We start from the raw sequence: 16,352 nt of genomic DNA on the forward strand, positions 1-16,352 counted from the left end.
CCAATCTTTGACCCATCTCAGGGTATAATAATAATAATAATCACATGGTGGTTCAAATGTGTTTTTTGGAAAATATTTAGTTTTTTTGTTTTTTCTGTTAAAAAAACATGGGCTAATGTAAACAAACAGGCATATAAAGGGTTAAAATTTTCACAAATTATATTAATATTTGATATGTATGTTTCAGGCAGAAGTAGTTCTAAAAGATAGCATCGTTTAAAATGAAAGAAAATATTGACGTATGATATTTTTAGAGCAGTTTTGCGAAGGTGTCATTTTGTGGCCTTAAGTTCCCCCAAGACAATACAGTTGATGTTGTTCCTTCCAACTGGCTTGAAACAACAAATGAGGTATTTTTTATAGAAAATTTGGTGATATTTATTGATGTCTGATTACTTGATCAATTCATCTCTGATTGCAAATGTGAATATAGTGTTGTGTGAATAATCTTCACTAAATCAACATTGTAAGCTAATGCCTGTTGACATGAAAATCTTTTTTTAACAGGGTATATATTGCTATTGGCCTCGAAAAAACTTTACAGCCAAAGTTAAGCGCAGAGACGTTCCAGATCCTGCCATGTGGTCAAAACACTTGGCATCTGTTCTGGTTTATGCAGGTATTTATGATTTGATTTTTTTACATTATCATGTTTAATACTGGAGATGCACCGATCGACCTTCCAGAGACCGAAATTGGCAGACACAGTTCTCACGACATTCCAATTTTGAGCTCTTGACTCATTATCCAACAGCTGCATTAAGTTCATTCGGTACCAGTAAATGTGATCTGTTTTACATAAAGACGTAACCCGAACTCCTGTACAGTCTGCCCATCCCTATATTGGTTCTTGGCCCACATCCGCAAAGGACACGTTGATATTTTTCCACCAGTTCACTTGCTCGTGTGCAGGACTCTGCTGGGGATTCGTTTCCAGAACAACAACATAACTCGCTGCTGAACTACTATAGTACAATGTGTAGTGTTGGGAGAAACTAACTAGCTTGTCACGACTGTTTCCTGAAAATATAGTAACTGTGCTGCACATCTGTTGTTTGAACCATGTTGATTCAACAATATAGTTGATGATGTCCAGACAAGTAGGAGGTGGAGTAGCCTACTAATTAATCTGTTCAGATTATGCTTCTAACCAGCTGACCAACTGATATTTGGACATCTAACATAATGTCAGTAAGCTTGACTAAGTTTGAGAGCACTTTATTTTGAGATCTTTTCAAATGAAAGAAGACCATCATAAAAAATATTTTCATGACAGAGAAGTGTAGTTCTACCAGAAAGACTCGAAGATAGGTTAAGAATTGATATGAGTTTATTTAACAGTAGTTAGCAACCAAGGTTGGAATGTAACACAGTATATTTCTTTGGCGTAGGCCCCGACCATAGTTCAAATCCGGGGGTCACGGATTCTTGCGGTTCCTGTCTGAAGATGAAGACAGGCCAGAATCTAATCCCCCTCAAGTATGGACGGAACCGACCTGGTGATGGTGGTAGGGAGGGTGGGTTGTAAATGCTGGCATCAGTATCTGCGAACGCAAAGACAGATGAGTACAAGCCTTATATACTCTCAGGGTGATTGATTGCGCCTTGTGAAATGAATGACGTAACATTCGAGTTTCCTGGTAGAACCTCTGCTACGCTACGCTAAGCTAACATTTCTACCAGAAAGACTCGAAGATAGGTTAAGAATTGATATGCGTTTATTTAACAGTAGTTAGCAACCAAGGTTGGAATGTAACACAGTATATTTCTTTGGCGTAGGCCCCGACCATAGTTCAAATCCGGGGGTCACGGATTCTTGCGGTTCCTGTCTGAAGATGAAGACAGGCCAGAATCTAATCCCCAAAAATTGATCACGATGATCGGTACCCACCAGTGTTTCTTTGAGGCTCCTGAAACAGATAAGAGAAATTGTTATCTACTGACATTGACGTATGCCGTAAGAGGCCATGGGATTGCTGCTTAGGCCATAGAAGGCAGCAATATGCCAGAGAGAGATAGGCTGGAGAGATAGGCTGAAAGATAGGCCGCGTAGGCCGTAGAAGGCAACAATATGCCTAGTGGGAAAAGGCCGCATAGGCTTTAGAAGGCAACGATATGCCAGACAGAGATAGGCCGCGTAGGCCATAGAAAGCAACGATATGCCTAGTGAGAAAAAGCCGCTTGGGCCTTTGGAAGGCAACGATATGCCAGAGAAATAGGCCGCGTAGGCCATAGGAGGCAACGATATGCCAGATAGAGATAGGCTGGAGAAGTAGGCCGCGTAGGCCGTAGAAGGCAACAATATGCCTAGTGGGAAAAAGCCGCGTAGGCTTTAGAAGGCAACGATATGCCAGACAGAGATAGGCCGCGTAGGCCATAGAAAGCAACGATATGCCTAGTGAGAAAATGCCGCTTTGGCCTTTGGAAGGCAACGATATGCCAGAGAAATAGGCCGCGTAGGCCATAGGAGGCAACGATATGCCAGATAGAGATAGGCCGCGTAGGCCATAGAAGGCAACGATATGCCAGATAGAGATAGGCCGCGTAGGCCATAGAAGGCAACGATATGCCGAGTGAGAAAGGCCGCATGGCCATAGAAGGCAACGATATGCCGTGTTGAGAGAGGCTGTGTAGGCCATGAAGGGCAAAGATATGCCAGGGTTAGATAGGCCGCATAGGCCGTAGAAGGCAACGATATGCCCAGTAGGAAAAGCCAACAGGTTAGCTTGCAATAAGATTCACCACCACCAGTATTGATAAAAGGTACATACCATAAACATGTCCATAAATGTCGAACGTAATATCAGCAGTAGAGGATATCCGTAGAAGGCTGCCACGTTAGGCTTGATAGCAGAGAGGCCGCGTAGGCCGCAGAAGGCAACGTTATGCCAGAGTGAGAAATGATATAAACGGCAAAGGCCATGATTTAGCATGGTCAAATACACCACCACCACCAGTAGTTTGCTTAAACATACCTTGATTACTGCTTGCCGATATTGAATTGACCGTCATTGTGGTTTCCTGCACACAATGAAATAAGGAGCTCGGCTCCTGATGAAGAGACACAATTGGTGTATGCATGCTTTAATATTGTCATTATAAAAGTAGGGAGAAGATTATATGGTTACAAACAAATCTGACTGATGCTAAAGATTGCACGGTGTCACTGTCGTGTCTTGGGTTTCCCCAGTCTTGTACTCTTTATTTGAAGTTCTGTAATTCATCCATGTCTGTAGTTCTTGTAGTTCGTTGGTCCTTGTTCTAGATTGTTTCCCCAGGTGTGTCTTGATATCTTGTTTACCCACATGAATATATAGTCCTTGTGTTTCAGTTGTCCTTTGTCGAGTGTAGTTTGCCGTCATCACTTTTTAGTCTGTATTCTGGTCTTCATTCTGGTTCTGCTTTGTGCACTTTTGGGTTTAAGAAATAACCCATTGCCTTTTCTTGCTTGCTTCGCCATGACACAGGTGATTATATACAATTCTCTGTTTACGATGTAAATTAAGACCCCCCAAAAACTGAGGCGCGGTACCAGTAGGGTTGTGCAGTTGATAGATGGATGTACTCCGAACGTAATAGCCTTCTAGATGAAAGTTTACAGCTTAAATTTTGACTAACCATAATAGCATGATTAAACGTAACGGTTTTGTGCAAATAGTCTTACATGATGTGCACTTAAGAGTTCTGAATTATTTGTTGAAAGATCCTCCACCACGCTGGCAATCCAGAAATGATCGAAGCCGCACCATACACGACTGCGGACGTGAAACGTGACAACCTGCGTGCACGCGGCAAGTGTGCACGGCCCAGTGCTAACGAAAGCTAAAGTCTTGTACAGTACATGTAGCAATTATGCATGTTCAAATCCTTGCAGCCGTATGCAATTAGAGTTCCTGGAAGTCGATAAAGAGCCCTCGTGTAGCAGCCGCGCTGTTATAATGTTTTAAATCCTAGCAGCCGGTGTAATGTGGTTATATGGAAAGTTGATGCATGTTTCGCTATTTTCTTGAGGATGCAGAGCAAGTAGATTGTACACTTCTAATTCCAGACAAAGTTCCTTATGAAGTTATCATTTAGAATCATAACTGCATGATTTTTTGCTTTCCCAGACGAAAGATTTCCATCGTGAAACAATCATCAGATTTCTATGATCGTGGCTCTTTGTCGGTGATACAGTGTCGTACGGTGGGAGAAGTTCAAAGATGGACGTTTTCCTGGTCTTTTGTCCAAGATAGCCTACTATAGTTTTCTGACAGTATCAGAAATTCAGCATGATCACCGCACAATGCGTTTGCTGCTATAATCTTGTCAGAGTGAAAAAATCCTGTGGTATATTCCAGGCTTTAAACAAAACATTGAATTAAATTAGAAACAAGTTATTTCAGATGCATTCCATTTCTCCAGTCATGTTGGAATTCATTAAAACAGCATATGACGATTAGAATTAAATAGTTGAAACACATAAGATAATCGAACACCACTATATTCGAACATAACACCACTCGAAGAAATATTTAGACATTATTTCCATTGGGTTCCATGCTAAAACAAGAAGGAATTGTGTTTGTATTCTGTATAGCTGGTGGCACCACCATTTTTGTTGCCAACGTTCAACAGCACTTTAAATAGGAATTACGTGATGTGATTTAAAGCTAGCAGTCACATTACATCTTCAAACCAGTATCCAGACATCCGCTGTAGCCTACCCATACGCATATTCTGTATGCCTGCGTCGCCAATTAAAGCACAATGCACTTAATGGTATAAACTGATGCATCCAGTAGTATTCTTGAAGAGGCAAGGCGCGCGTTTTTCAACTTTAAGTGAGGTCTACTGCATACAAACAAACTCGACATGAGGGTTTACAGGCTCAACTTTGTTGAGACATCCACATAATGCACACCGATCAAAACAACGGCAAGCCCTCAGGAATAACACCAAAGCACGTAATTGTATTAAAGACACCACACAACATCGCTCCGTCTCCATATTGCGCTGTAAGACATAGTCATTGCTATCTTTCGGTTGTAAAAGCATGTACTGTGCACTATCAGCCAATCCAGCATAATGAATAAGAGAGCTTACCTTAGGAGAAGATAATCCAAATACATAGAGCTCGGATAAGAAGTTGACTGAGATCTGGAATAAAGTCTCATTTGAAAAGTACAGTTAAAAGTTGATGCATTCTCGTACTTTATACATGTGCATAACTGAAGATCTTAAAGCACAAAGCTTTAGATGGAAACATTTATGCTGAACCCCGTGCTCAAAATTGACAATATGCATTACTGTTGCCATTCGACCACACACACACTTACGATTTGCTCAGCAACAAAATGTGTGCTTGAAAACTTTACGCTGTATGACCAGGATTTATTCTCCAATGATATATTAATGGTGTATCCTACCATAAAATTTAAAGTTCGTAAAATAGCGTATCCCCGTATCCTTAAAGTCTGTAATTAGGGTCAGGTGAGTGAAGATCTAACGTGAATATTTGCATTTGATATGAACAGTTTGCATGAATACTGTTAGGCATTAAGCAACTTGCATTGTAGTACCGTAGCAGGAATAGGACGTTGCAAGACCTGTTACATGAATAAATAGTACCTTATATTATTGATGTTTTAGGGAAACACTGAAAGGGACAGTTCAGATGAAGCTCGTATACTTTGCGCATTCCTTATTCCATGAAACACGCGAACATTAGACCGCGTCATTAGCCTGTTTGCAGCATGTCATGCATTGCATACACGCGGAATTTAATGTGTGAAATTTCGCGAGCAATAGTCTCTTCATCCAAGTCGATTCCATGTCTTTGCTTCACAAAACATTCGCGTACAGTTTAAAACCAATAATAAGCGGAGCATTTGGTATTGTAGATGAAAGACAAAGATCCTGTGATGAGGGAGAAAACAAACTTCAGCATTCCCTCCAAAGCCGGCACGGCGACTCCCAGCGTGCAGGTGCAGCGCTTCGCCAATCAATAATGATTAGTGACATCTGCTGCGGGCGTTCAGAGTGTGCGACAGTCAATTAATATTATGGTTACACTTTACAGATCATCCAAATGTTCTTGCACTGTTCATAAAAGAAACGGCCGGTGGTATCCTTCCCTGTGTACTGCAGGGTGACACACTTTTAAGGAAGCTTGAAAACTTCCCTTTTTAAGTCTTTAACCTTCTGTGAGAGCTCCTCGCGATGGTGCAGGTGAAACGAAACGAGATGAGAAAATCCCAGGAAAACAGTTCGAATGCCCGATAAAATCACTCATCATTTGAATCGGCGTGTTTACAGGTAACAACGCTTTAGTGTACATATGCACTGAACATCGAGCTTGTAAATGCTGGCATCAGTATCTGCGAACGCAAAGACAGATGAGTACAAGCCTTATATACTCTCAGGGTGATTGATTGCGCCTTGTGAAATGAATGACGTAACATTCGAGTTTCCTGGTAGAACCTCTGCTACGCTACGCTAAGCTAACATTTCTTAGAAAGAAAATTGGAATTGGCAAAAAAATCAGTATCGGCAGGCCACACCTACAGAAAAAAAAACGGAATCTGCCAAGATAATTGCAATCGGTGCATCTTTATTTAATAGTCATTCTGGTCAAAACAAGCTGCCATGTTCTTTACAGAAAACTATGAGGAAGCCAGACTCAAGTCAAACCAGGCAACCGTTACTTCAAACCTGGAGAGTGATAAAGAACCTTCCCGAAGACCAGTACGGCGGCCAGCCAGATACAGAAGACCACTGGAGGATAGTGGTAAATACTGTTTAAAAAATTGGCAGAGGAGAATATATGAAGAGTTTGGTTCCAAAACGCGATAAACGCCATTTTTGAAAAAAATAAGTTACTGCCAAAATCAGCATTATATCAGGTCAGTAGTTAAAAGTAAATTCTTAATTTTACGCAAAATCCAATATCCGCCGTGTTATTCTGTCATCTTTTCTCCCTTTTTTCCCAAAATGCGATAAACGCCACTCCCCCTTTTTTACAGAACGCAATAAATCCCACAGCGCACCTTTCACGCAATGTAAACAAACATGGCGGCGCGCTGAGTACACGGAGTCCTAGTTTTCCTCAACTACTTTGTGATCAACAAACAAAACAAAATAATAATTTAATTGCATTGATAAACCTGTGATGGTTTTCTGTGATGAGAAAGAAACGTAAGCCATCAACATCTAATAATTTCCGCGAGAGGCACTCGGGAGACGGGTGCTTGTTCTCCCGACAGCATCAAGCTTCTCATTCTAAAACATTGACCCCAGAGGATCTTATGAAAAACTTTCCATAATTTTACTCAAAGTCAACCAAAATCGAGCAGGACCAAAAACATTTTACAGCTGATCTCTGTGAAAGACGTTAAGCGAAGACGTCAAGTAACCGCAATGACAGTGATCTTAATATGACAAAGTAAGTGTTTTGATTAATGACATTAATGTTTATATTTTTAATTAGTGTGTACAACTAGTCAACTAAATGAATATAACATGGCAAAGATGAATGCACATTTATATAGGCTATTGATTCAATAGATTTATAGCATTTTGAATAAAAACTTGTCATGGATTTATTGCATTTTGTGGAAAAAATTATCCGTTTTTATAATAAATCTTTGAAAATCAACTTATGGATTTGAATTTTTCATGTTTTTATAACCTAAAGATGCTGTGTGAAAGTTTGTAACAGAAAATAGTTGTTTTCATCTTGCCACTTTCTTGGTATAGAAAACACGTTTTTACCAAAATTTGTCAAAATGGATTTATTGCGTTTTGGAACCAAACTCTTCATATATTTGTTATTCAAATGTTGCAGTTAAATTGCCACTTTTGGGAGTACGGTCCCACATATAAGATTTAAGAATGTATGAATGTAGAATGTTCATAACTGGCAGATTCAAATGTGCTTTGGCTTGTGCAAGCAGGGTTTGTGTAGTGTGTAATACATGCAGTTGGTTAACATTTGTTGGTCTTAAAACTTCCATAGAAGACATGTTTGTTTAAATCAGATTACTTTGATCATGATTGCTATCAGGGTGTGAAGATACCTGTTACCCATTGTAAAACTTTACCTACCCTAGCTTTAAATGTAAATATTTTGTTACATTTATCAGGGTTCCTGTGGGGTCTTAATTTCAAAATCAAAATGCAACGCCTCTAATGCTGGTTGTAATGCTCTGCCAGCATGTTAGAATAATTTTTTTTTTTTTTTTGATATAAAAGTTATTTTCAATATTACTTTTATTTTTAATTGCCACACTATGACCAAAAGCCTATAAATCTCTATCACCTCATGTAAAATACTGTACAGTGGGGGAAATAAGTATCATTTAAATTTTCACCTGACTTTGTGCATTTATAATGTGTACACAGATATTCAAATTTGCTCACTGTGACTGTAAAACCCCTAACCTGAATCATGACCTTCTGTATTTGTCATGGTCATTTTTTATCATTATGATGATTATAACAGGCTGTTTCCTACAGGAAGAAGATAGATCAATTGCTGCCCAAGCTAAGCTTTTTTGACACAAGTGTGACATCCCGAAAAAAAAAACCCATTAATGACCGGTGGGTGAAGGACCTCCTCCTGAGGTATGTGCAGCTGTTCGGTCTCCTGCTACCTCGAGGTCAACGTGGACAGGGCAATTCATGGGCAGGGCCGCCTCAGGTCGTTCACTTTCCTCGAGATGCGGCAGCCTGCACAAGCTGGGACCGGCCAAGAGAGGAAATGGCGCAGGAGACGCGTACACCTCTACAAAGCAGTGGCTAGTGATGAAGGAGGAGGAGGACATCACCACCAAGTCCCTGAAGTGCTTCAGGCGCTACATTCTCGATAGAGAGGTAGGTCACGGTGACTTTAAACAGCCTTGATTGTTACTAAAAACATGCTATGTTAAGGCAAACCTCAAAGCTGAAACTTCCCTGTAATTCACAGAAGCCTCCACCAGATGCCACTCTTCCTGCCGCGACTTCCAGCTCTTCAAGAAGAGAACCAGGCCCAGTCAGTAGATGTTCATTCAGAGAAGTATTCTGAAATCTTGCAGAGCAATCAAAGACAATGCGAATCTTGCCTGGCTTCTGCGGGTTGTAAACCCCATGATGAGGTATACCATGCTGGCTGATTGTTTAACTGCATCTCTGGGACCTTTTCAGCATTGCCTCTTGCTATTATGTCTTTCATGAAAGCCAGGTAGTCTTTGTGGTATTGCTCATCCCTCTTTAAATGCTTGTCTAAGGATATGAGTCTATGCTCTTGTTAAAAAATACATCCAACCTTATTGTAAAGTGTCACCATAGTAATAATGTGCCCATGCTTATGAAACTTAAAAGGGTTTCGGCCTTCAGCCTTCATCAAAAAATGTCCACGTACACACATGCACTCACACTCCCTCAATACAAATGGCAGGATTACAATAGTCTCTGAGTTCTGCTTGACTATTTTAATATTGTACCCATCTTGGGGATTATTTTCTCTTTACTAGAGAGACTAGTGCTTGAGTGGTGCAGTACTCACTGTATCCCCTGCTGCTCTCAACAAGATTAGAGACCCTGCACTTTGACTCCCAATCCTGCCCTCTTCATGGTGTCCAGGCACTCAGCGCTCATTCTGTACCAACAGCTAACATTAAAGTCACCTCACTGTTGGATGTACTGTACTGATGTGGCATAAGCATTCATTTAAATGAGCTAGATACTATGTTTTGATTGGAGATTTCTGTTTGGCTTCATTGCAAAACGGAGAGCTACAGCTATTAACCCTGTTGCAACCAATACATTCAAAGAAACATGTAAACTTCTTTTTATTCTCTAGTAGCAGTTCAAGGTGCTTCAAGATGACTTGTGCACTTTTTCTAACATGTCACGAGCAGGCAAATCGATATCATGCCATGCAGGGCTTTTACAGTGATGAGTTCATCTGTTCCACATCCATCAAACTAAAGCAGCATGTCGGTTTACTTTCACCTCCATTTAGTTAAATTCTGTGAGTCTGAGGACAGACTGAAAAAAATTAATAGATCATTCTCAAAAGAAGTCCAATTCATACAAAGAGCAATATACAATTGAGTTGTTCACCCAATCTTTAAAAAGAATTTGTTTTAAACCTGTGTGACTTTACTTTTATCCGCATAACACAGAAGAAAAAATGTAGGGAATGTTTATGATGTATTTTCCGTATGATGAAATTGACTTTTTTCATGTACAACTATCAGAATTATTTTAGCTGAACTGTCACTTCAAGAATTTGCTTAAAATTACTGTAAGAAAACGGTCACAGTTTCATGTGAGTAAAAAACTAAAGTTCTGATTTGTATAGTTTTTAGTTTTGATTTGTTGTATTCTGGCTTAGAAGTCACTCCAACAGGCCCGACACAGCCCAGTGGATCCCTGGAAAAGCATTCGTCACCATTGGCACTCAATATGACCATTCAACCGGTCTCTGATGAAGTCTAGCTGCGTTTTTGAGCCTGGAGGCCAAAGCCTGGGTTGGCTGAATGGGGGATAGAAGCAGTGGAGGGGCGTGGGGACGTACTCTTCGTGCTTGCTTGAGTTGTATGCTATGGCTACTGCATTTGCTGGCGATGACGGTTTGATGCAGGATCCCGAGTTGGAGTCCTTGGTGTAGTTCTTTGTGCCCGACTGAGCAGAGGGTTTGTTACCTGTGTGGGACTGCGAAGAAAAGACACGCTCATTCATCTCACAAAAGCATGAAACAAGACACAGTGCACTGTGCTGGACGGTGCTATGTAGTGTGTGACAGCTGTTACTTACTGCCCTTAACGCCGAAGGCGCATAGGGCAGCAACAAAATTTCTCCACTTTTGTCAGTCTTGGGCCAGAGTGCCTATCGTTCCCCAGGTGTGGTGGTGGTCCATATGATGCCGGTATGTCCTGTCTCTGTTGAGCGTCGCATTACCCAGTCAATGACAAGATTCAAGAGTAATGCAGACATCGCGCAGCCTTGTCGGACACCGGTCGTTACCTCAAACCAAATGTCGCTTCCACCCACACAACAGCTGTAGTTTTTGTAAAAGCTTTTAATAAGCTTCACCAGGTGTTTTGGGATTCCGTAAGCCCTCAATATGTGCCACAAGCTATCTCTGTGTACACTATCAAATGCTTTCTTAAAATCTATAAAGTTCACATGGAGTTGTCTTTGGCATTCTGCACTGTTCGATGATGTTCCGCAAGGCAAATATCTGTTCTATACAACTCCTGCCTTTTCTAACAGCTGTTGGAGCAGGGTTATCTTAGCACCATCTAGTGGTAGTTTAAAGAACATGCAGATTGTTGTCAAGAATTCCAACCATGAATTTTCACACACCTTATAATGGACAAAATATTTTTTCTTTGATACATATTTCTTTTGCAGTCACATGCAAAGCAGCAAGCAGCAGGTGTTACATTTTAATAAGACTAGGTGAATGACTGACCGGTGTTTTGAATGCAATCGGAGAGCTGTAGGCCTTTGCGAGCGTTGTGCTCTTCTTTGAAGCGTTAGATGATGACGCTGACACTTTTTTCTTCAGAGGCTATAAGGATACAATCCAGCACATGAAAAAATAAATGAGACATTTACACTTCTTATTTATGGCAGACATATTGGTATGTTGGGAAATGCATGTGAATACTGTCACATTTAAAGGCTTTTTGGAGGCATGATGCACGTCTACAATACTGTACAAGCTCTTTAAAAGACCCAAATTAATTAAAAAAAGCAATAATTTATATTTACGATTAATTCATTAGGTTGCCAATTAGCACCCAAGACTGAAATCAGTACTGGACACCCTGTTCCAGAATTATGAACACCAGTGATATTAGTTAGGCTCTTCTACTATATATTTGAGTCTTACTTTCTTATAGTTCATATGCTAAAAACTTTTGAGAATTTGATGATCACTTTTTTTAGCTAAAGTGTCCATCGTGATATCCGGTTTATTACCTTCTTGTTTGGGGCGGAGGGATCACTCCTGTCTGTTACGTCCTCCACAGAATGTGTTTGGGCGTCTGAGAGCTCCTCTGAGGTTCTAGGCCCTGATCCTTCGTCCTGAGTGGATATGACAGAAAGGCCCTGCAGTCTATCACTCATCTCTACAGTTTCTTCGTCGTTTCGTGAGTCCTGAAACGTACGCATGAGTTCAAGGACGTTAGTGCACGTTGTGGTGGATGTATCCCCCTTTAAAACAGTGACAATTTTTTGTCATTTGCCAAACTGAAGAGAATTACATTTTTTCTAAATCTAGAATATAAAATTCAAGACCTCATTTTCACAGGGGAAGAGAGTGATTGAGTCCTCTTACCGAAATTCAAGGGTTATCTAGCAGCTCACTGGCTGTAACACGGTGAGCCGGATCAACTTTTAACAGACATCGCGATACATTTTTAGCTATAAGACAGAACACAAAAATGTTACGGGCAGTTCCATGCAAATGTCAGCCTTACCATTGGAAAAAATATATTTTTACTCAGATATCAATATTTGGTGGTGTAAATACCCATGCAAGGTCTCTAAAAATTCTTAACGCAATTTTTCATAGTTAGGTAAGCACAGTTTTTTTAATTCTTACACCCATAACAGAGATATGTCAACTTCATAATGTTGTTTTCTTCAAATATGCACACATTACATATATATACATATATATAATGCCTCTAGTTTGCATTTTTTTCAATTCCTACACAGTATGCTTTCTCCCAAAAACTAGTAACTTTTTTGTCACATCCATAGGGTGTGTACACTCACCTAAAGGATTATTAGGAACATCATCATTAATGCAATTATCTAATCAACCAATCACATGGCAGTTGCTTCAATGCATTTAGGGGTGTGGTCCTGGTCAAGACAATCTCCTGAACTCCAAACTTAATGTCAGAATGGGAAAGAAAGGGGACTTAAGCAATTTTGAGCATGACATGGTTGTTGGTGCCATACGGGCTGGTCTGAGTAATTCTGCTCAGTTACTGGGATTTTCACGCACAACCATGGTGTGAATGGTGTAAAAAGGGAAAAACATCCAGTATGCAGCAGTCCTGTGAGCGAAAATGCCTTGTTAATGCTAGAGGTCAGAGAAGAATGGGATGACTGGTTCAAGCTGATAGAAGAGCAACTTTGACTGAAATAACCACTCGTTACAACCGAGGTATGCAGCAAAGCATTTGTGAAGCCACAACACGCACCACCCCACCGGGTACCACTCATCTCCACTACAAATAGGAAAAAGAGGCTAGAATTTGCACAAGCTCACCAAAATTGGACAGTTGAAGACTGGAAAAATGTTGTCTGGTCTGATGAGTCTCAATTTCTGTTAAGACATTCAAATGGTAGAGTCAGAATTTGCTGTAAACAGAATGAGAACATGGATCCATCATGCCTTGTTACCACTGTGCAGGCTTGGTGGTGGTGGTGTAATGGTGTGGGGGATGTTTTCATCGTTTAAATGCACGGCCTACCTGAGCATTGTTTCTGACCATGTCCATCCCTTTATGACCACCATGTACCCATCCTCTGATGGCTACTTCCAGCAGGATAATGCACCATGGGGCAAAGCTTGAATCATTTAAAATTGGTTTCTTGAACATAACAATGAGTTCACTGTACTAAAATGGCCCCCACAGTCACCAGATCTTAACCCAATAGAGCATCTTTGGGATGTGGTGGAACGGGAGCTTCGTGCCCTGGATGTGCATCCCACAAATCTCCATCAACTGCAAGATGCTATCTTATCAATATGTGACAACATTTCTAAAGAATGTTTCAGCACCTTGTTGAATCAATGCCATGTAGAATTAAGGCAGTTCTGATGGCGAAAGGGAGTCAAACACAGTATTAGTATGGTGTTCCTAATAATCCTTTAGGTGAGTGTATATTTCCCTCAAACATGTATTGACTGATATTTTTCTGATGTTTAGACATTATCATCAGGGGTTTAGGAAAATATAAACAGATATCAGAGACAACTCTAACCTGCATCACTAATGGTGCGCCACACAGGGTTAGAGAAAGTGAGCCCTCCCTTCATAATCATCTCAGAAAGTTTCTCCTCAGAGCTGGCTATAAAAGGAGGCTCTCCACATAGCCTGCCAAAAAGAAACACTACTGCAGTTAACCACTGGACAACCAACAGAGCGGCTATTTGTGTGTGTGAACCGTGCAAAGTGTGTGTTAATGGAAACAGAAGAGCTTTAAGTGTCTGATTGCATGTTAATCATTGTGTGTGTGCGAGTATGAGAATGAAAAGAACAAACCTTTGGACCCGAGAGCCTCAACTGATGCGTGAAGTTTTGTTTCAATTCACCATACGAGACAACACGATGTATCCAAACAGCGTCTTTATTTAATACATCAGTGCGTCGAGTTGCGACACCCCACAGCACCGTGAAAACTATGCAAAAGATAAATTCATATTCAAACATCAAATTGCTGAATAGACATCACAAACATTACACAAACATTCATTGATATGTTCATTTCATTAATCGATCAACATACCTTGCTACGCTCTCCAAGGAGTGCAAACCAGATATCATAATCCTGTCGTCAACATTAACCGTGCATCCAATTTCATTCACATGATACGAAGTGTAAAAAATACACATTAAAATAGCAACTCAAACAACTGGCGTCTAGCATATATGTCCACCTGCCATCTCATCGTGATTACTTGTGCACCTGTTCCCTACGGTGCCTGAAGAGGACAATTTCAACACAAATATCAGTGAGCTTCCGTTTGCAATTCACATACACCAAGTACAAAGACATAAATTTGTATTGTGAATCAAGTTACAAAATTAATTACACAAATGTATTTAATAATTCATGACCTAATTCATACTTGCATAAAATACATAAATACAGTATTTTAAGTGGTCCCTTACACTCCCACCAATCATGACATGATTAAAACCAACCTCGTAAGATCATACATGATTTCAATCTTAAGGGCCGTAAACCAACATATGCAAGTAAGTATAAAATTATATTAATATGATTAGGTCAAACATACATATACAAATGTGTTTATTTCCTGTCATTTTCACTAAACTCGTCTTTCACTTTTAAGCAGAAGCACTAACTTTTGAACTGGTCTTTCTATAACTGAAGATTTAAATTGAACATCATGCTTTCCTATTGATTTCCGTTCACTAACTCGCACTTTCACTCTTCGTACCAATCCATCACTGTCCACAGTTGTTTCCAATATTCGTCCCAGTTGCCACTGATTTCTTGGAAGGAGATCTTCTTTTATCAAAACTACATCATCCACTTGAAGATTACGTCGTATCTTATGCCACTTCTGTCGCAGGGTTAGGTTTGAAAGATACTCTCTCTTCCACCGGCTCCAGAATTGTTCAATCAGATATTGAATACGACGCTAGCGCTTGGTACCATACATGTCCTCTCTTACAAATTCCCCTGGAGGAGGAAGAGCAATCTTTGATTTCATCTGAATCAAATGATTTGGTGTTAAGGGCTCAAGAGAATTGGGATCATTTATTCCGTCAACTGTTAAAGGACGACTGTTTACAATGGACATAGCCTCATAAAAGAGTGTTCTGAGACAAGCATCATCAAGTCTCCCAAACACCGCCAGAGTTGAAAACAAACTCACATTGCTTTTCAGCCATGAATGTCCGAAAGGCATGGTCATCACATTGTTTAAGTGCTTTCCTCAATTCATTTTTGGCTCCAATGAAATGTGTGCCTTGATCACAATAGAGTTTACACACAGCTCCTCTCAGGCTAATCAAGCACCGCAGGGCATTAATGAATGAGTCTGTAGAAAGATCTTCCAACATTTCCAGGTGGACAGCTCGGGAGTAAAAGCATGTGAATATTAGGCCATATCTCTTGTACTCTTTACAATTCTTTTTAACAGTAAAAGGTCCAAAACAATCCATTCCACAATACGTAAACGGAGCGGATGCTTCCACTTGCTCCTTAGGAAGCTCCGCCATACGTTGTTCTTCAACTGGACGTCTCACTCTTCTGCATTGCACACAGCTGTTTATTAACTTGGCAACCAACTTGCTACAGCCAATAATCCAAAAGCCATTTACTCTAAGCTCCATCTGAGTTTGACCTTTACCTTGATGGCATATTTGAGAATGGTAATGAAGCAAAATAAGATGAGTGATAGGACTGTCCTTCGGCAGAATGAATGGGTACTTAAATTCTTCACTGAGAGACCCAAGTCTTCCTCCAACGCAAAGTATACCCTCTCTCAAAATTGGATCAAGATTGAAGAGTGGACTAGAACAAGGGAGACTTTCTTCAGCTTGAAGCATCTTCATCTCTTGACTAAATGGCCGCTGTTGAACAAGCTTTATTACCACCTTGGC

The 16,352-nt window shown here is 40.4% G+C and overlaps 1 long non-coding RNA gene and 1 pseudogene across 1 annotated transcript; one reads left to right on the forward strand and one right to left on the reverse strand.

The window, feature by feature from the left end:
• Positions 1-289: 289 nt before the first annotated feature.
• On the forward strand, positions 290-7,802 carry LOC141363909 (uncharacterized). The gene is made up of 3 exons (XR_012369555.1): positions 290-350; positions 508-619; positions 6,641-7,802. It is a non-coding gene; the product is annotated as an uncharacterized lncRNA (long non-coding RNA).
• Positions 7,803-9,810: 2,008 nt separating this feature from the next.
• Positions 9,811-14,146, reverse strand: LOC141363866 (uncharacterized; annotated as a pseudogene).
• Between the last annotated feature and the right edge of the window lie 2,206 nt (positions 14,147-16,352).

The sequence above is a fragment of the Misgurnus anguillicaudatus genome, chromosome 5 (assembly GCF_027580225.2).
Source record: "Misgurnus anguillicaudatus chromosome 5, ASM2758022v2, whole genome shotgun sequence".
In the NCBI taxonomy this organism is placed as follows: Eukaryota; Metazoa; Chordata; class Actinopteri; order Cypriniformes; family Cobitidae; genus Misgurnus; species Misgurnus anguillicaudatus.